Raw genomic sequence first — 5,000 nt, 5'->3', positions numbered from 1 at the left:
CGTGGTTTAGTAATGCCCGCTTTTTTTGGAAAGCCGATCTTTTAACATGTTTTCAAGGTAACACAAAGAAAAATAGCTGTGAAGTTTGACGAATTAAATGCTCTTCGTTCTTGAGTTACAAAAGGAATTGTGACACCCAAAAATGGCCCGTAAAGTTTCGGGACTTTCAGAAACGGCCCCCAGCCGCCTCAATGGGCTGGTTTGCCCCATACTACAAACAGGCCATAAGTTACGTAGTTCCACTGTGAGCAAATCAAAATGGAGTTGTTTGTAATACTGGCAATCAATACTATAGAAAAAAAGTTGCTTTAAGTTATTGTTCTGGTAACTCGACAAAAACCTTGGCAAAAAATGTTCCAAATTCAGTGTTCAAAGGAATTGGAAACCCTCAGGAGGGAGATATATTGTAATTGAGCTGGCCGCTTACTGGAATGTGAGAATAAGGAACTTTTATGGGAGTGCTATTAAATTGTTTTGTTTTGTTTTGTTTTTTGTTTTTGGTGCTCATAAGTAGAGCTGTCCGTTATAACCGTGGACTGGACTGTACGTAATAAAGGAAATAAATGACACTGAAATTCAAAACAATCGCAGCCAAAAACAAAGTGCAACACTTCCCGGCCAATAAAAACGTCACTGATACTGACATGCACTTCAATGAAAAGTCCATGGCTTAACTATAGAAAAGAGAGTTAAATGGGGACCCTATTGCCTTTAAAATATATTAGAATAGAATGAATTAACAAATTCCTCAAATGCGTACAATTATATAAAAGGCTATTAGTATGATCACATTATGGAACATAGTATATATCCCAGAGGAGTTCAGGCACCGTACAAATTTTAAAGGCCAGGACTTCACCCCGAGTGAAATAGAACGGATACATGTAGATAACATTATAGCTGAAGTTAAAAGTGAAGTTTTCAAAGAAAACAGACAAAACATGTTACGTCCCACAAGCACTCAGGCATCACACAGAATACCAGGACTTTAGCCCGGGGGAACCAGAAAGGATAGATAACATTATAGCCTGGTCAAAACTGAAATTTTCAATGAAAAGAAACAAAACATGTTATATATCACAGAAACACTCAGGCATCACACAACACCAGGACTTCAGCTTGGGTGAACCAGAAAGAATAAATAACATTATAGCCTAATTAAAAGTCAATTTCTCAAAGAAAAGAAACAAAATATGTTATATCTCCCAGAAGAACTCAGGCATCACACACAATACCAGGACTTCAGCCAGGGAGAAACAGAAAGGGTAGATAACATTATAGCCTAGTTAAGTGTGAATTTTTTACAGAAAAGGAAAAAAAGATGTTACACATCCCAGAAGCACTCAGGCATCACACACAATGTCAGGACTTCAGCCTGGGTGAACCAAAAAGGATAGATAACATGATCGCCTAGTCAAAACTGAAATTTTCAATACAAAGAAACAAAATATGTTTATCATGTTTATCATATCCACATCTCCGGTCCTGTTGGGTACGATTTTCTGATTTCAACGGGTACAATGCTTTCACTTCAGACACAATTTTTTTCTTCAATGGCTCAATGATGCGCTGATCACATTTATTTGATTTTTCTGCAAGGAAAATTATCGGGTTAATTTTGGGCACGCGCCGGCGATGTGATGTGATTCGGGACATAATTCACTGATTCAAACGGTGAAATGCTCTCAGTACAAAGAAAAGATTTTTTAAAAACTTTCTATGATATGCCAATCAAATTTAGTTGATTTTTCTACAAGGAATTATTGGACTTTGCACGCGTCGGCAAAAAGTCTCGGTGAAGTAACTGTAAATACCGCGTCACGGCAAACACTGAAAAAATTCATGTCTTCGGTTTTTCGGGTAATAATTTGCTGATTTAATTTCGCTCGTCTCTCGAGACCTTTGCTGCATGTAAAGGGTGTTAAACTTCGGAAAAATGCCCTGTGGATGCTTTCATCGGCGGCATTTGCGGATCGAAATTGACAGTAACCAAAGCCACATACCGTATGCAAATTTTTGACTTGTCGGCAGTCACGCAATTTATTCTTTTGTTCCCCAAACAATACTGGAAAAGCAAAATTATGGTTATGAATAACAAAGGAACAAACGCGTACACGATACGCAATTTTAGACGCGTAAAAAAAAGCGCGTATACGCATATCGCGTGCGTTCATTTTGCGTCTGCGTTGTTCGCTTATCTCCGAGCGGCACTGTAGTTAAGAGTAAAATTTTCAAAGAAAAGGAACAGAAAGATGTTACACATCCCAGAAGCACTCAAACATCACACACAATGCCAGGACTTCAGCCTGGGTGAACCAGAAAGAATAAATAACATTATAGCCTAGTCAAAAGCGAATTTTTCAATGAAAGGAAACAAAACCTGTTATCCCAGAAGCACTCAGGCATCACACACAATGCCAGGACTTCAGCCTGGGAGAACCAGAAAGAATAAATAACATTACACCTGTATAAACTGAAGAGAGTGTAGTGTAACGTGAAGTGCTAGATTTCTATCCCATATGAACCATGTGAGCGTTAGCCTTACTGATGGAACTAGGCCCACACAAGGACAGAGAAAAACTCTGACCAGGGTGGGAATTGAACCCACGACCTTCGGGTTAGATCTCCGCCTTGGCCTTGGCTAATTAAAAGTCCTTGGCTAATTAAAAGTCTTGGCCTTGGCTAATTAAAAGTCAATTTCTCAAAGAAAAGAAACAAAACATGTTATATCTCCCAGAAGAACTCAGGCATCACACACAATACCAGGACTTCAGCCTGGGAGAACCAGAAAGGGTAGATAACATTATAGCCTGGTTAAAAGTGAACTTTTCAAAGAAAACAAACAAAACATGTTATATATCCCAGAAGCACTCAGGCATCACACACAATACCAGGAGTTCAGCCTGGGAGAACCAGACTGGATAGATAACATTATAGCCTAGTTATTTTTAGGTGAATTTTTCAATGAAAAGAAACAAAACATGTTTTATATCCCAGAAGCACTTAGGCATCACACACAATAACAGGACTTCAGCCTGGGAGAACCAGAAAGGATAGATAACATTATAGCCTTGTTAAGAGTGAAATTTTCAAGAAAAGGAACAAAAGATGTTACACATCCCAGAAGCACTCAGGCATCACACACAATGCAAGGACTTCAGTCTGGGAGAACCAGAAAGGGTAGATAACATTATAGCCTGGTTAAAAGTGAACTTTTCAAAGAAAAGAAACAAAACATGTTATATATCCCAGAAGCACTCAGGCATCACACACAATACCAGGAGTTCAGCCTGGGAGAACCAGAAAGGATAGATAACATTATAGCCTAGTTATTTAAAAGTGAATTTTTCAATGAAAAGAAACAAAACATGTTTTATATCCCAGAAGCACTCAGGCATCAACATAATACCAGGACTTAAGCCAGGGAAAACCAGAAAGGATAGATAACATTATAGCCTAGTTAAGAGTGAAATTTTCAAAGAAAAGGAACAAAAGATGTTACACATCCCAGAAGCACTCAGGCATCATACACAATGCAAGCACTTCAGCTTGGGTGAACCACAAAGGATAGATAACATACAGCCTAGTTAAACAAGAACTTTTCAAACAAAAGACACAAAACATGTTATATATCCCAGAAGCACGCAGGCATCACACACAATGCCAGGACTTTAGCCTGGGAGAACCAAAAAGGATAGATAACATTATCGCCTAGTCAAAACTGAATTTTTCAATACAAAGAAACAAAACATGTTATATATCCCAGAAGCACTCAGGCATCACACACAATGCCAGGACCTCAGCCTGGGTGAACCAGAAATGACAGACAATATTATAGCCTAGTTAAAAGTGAATTTTTCAAATAAAAGAAACAAAACATGTTATATATCCCAGAAGCACTCAGGCATCACACACAATGCCAGGACCTCAGCCTGGGTGAACCAGAAAGGACAGATAATATTATAGCCAAGTTAAAAGTGAAGTTTTCAAAGAAAACAGACAAAACATGTTATATAACCCAGAAGCACTCAGGCATCACACACAATACCAGGACTTTAGCCTGGGAGAAGCAGAAAGGATATATATTAGATAACATTATACCCTAGCTAAAATTAATTTTTCAATAAAAAGAAACAAAACATGTTATATATCCCAAAAGCACTTAGGCGTCAAACACAATGCCAGAAATTCAGCCTGGGTGAACCAGAAAGGATAGATAACATTATACCCTACATGTAGTTAAAAGTGAATTTTTCCAAAAAAAGAAACACAACATGTGACACATCCCAGAAGCACTCAGGCATCACACACAATGCCAGGACTTTAGCTTGGGTGAACCAGAAAGGATACATAACATTACAGCCTAGTTAAAAGTGAATTTTTCAGGGTAAAGAGAAAAAACAAGTTATACATCCCAGAAGAACTTGGGCATCACACACAATCCCAGGACTTCAGCCTGGGTGAACCAAAAAGGATACATAACAAAAATAGCCTAGTTAAACAAGAACTTTTTAAAGAGAAGAAACAAAACATGTTATACCGGTATATCCCAAAAGCACTCAGGCATCACACACAATACCAAGACTTCAGCCTGGGAGAACCAGAAAGAATAGATAACATTATAGCCTAGTTAAAAGTAAATTTTTCAAATAAAAGAAACAAAACATGTTATACATCTTAGAAGCACTCAGGCATCACACACAATGCCAGGACTTGAGCCTGGGTGAACCAGAAAGGATAGATAACATTATAGCCTAGTCAAAAGTGAATTTTGCAAAGAAAAGAAACAAAACATGTTATACATGTACATCCCAGAACCACTCAGGCATCACACACAATGCCAGGACTTCAGCCTGGGAGAACCAGAAATCATAGATAACATTATAGCCTAGTCAAAATTGAATTTTTCAATGAAAAGAAACAAAACATGTTATATATCCCAGAAGCACTCAGGCATCACACACAATGCCAGGACTTTAGCTTGGGTGAACCAGAAAGGA

The 5,000-nt window shown here is 38.2% G+C and overlaps 1 protein-coding gene across 3 annotated transcripts in view; it reads right to left on the bottom strand.

Annotated features, from left to right (window-relative positions):
• The window catches only part of LOC137973686 (alpha-(1,3)-fucosyltransferase 7-like), a 22,297-nt gene that overhangs the window by 11,507 nt on the left and 5,790 nt on the right, over nucleotides 1-5,000 (bottom strand). The window lies entirely within an intron of this gene.

The sequence above is a fragment of the Montipora foliosa genome, chromosome 10, assembly GCF_036669935.1.
Source record: "Montipora foliosa isolate CH-2021 chromosome 10, ASM3666993v2, whole genome shotgun sequence".
In the NCBI taxonomy this organism is placed as follows: Eukaryota; Metazoa; Cnidaria; class Anthozoa; order Scleractinia; family Acroporidae; genus Montipora; species Montipora foliosa.
The sequence above is the reverse complement of the archived record's forward strand: the minus strand, read 5'-3'. Positions and strand labels throughout refer to the sequence as shown.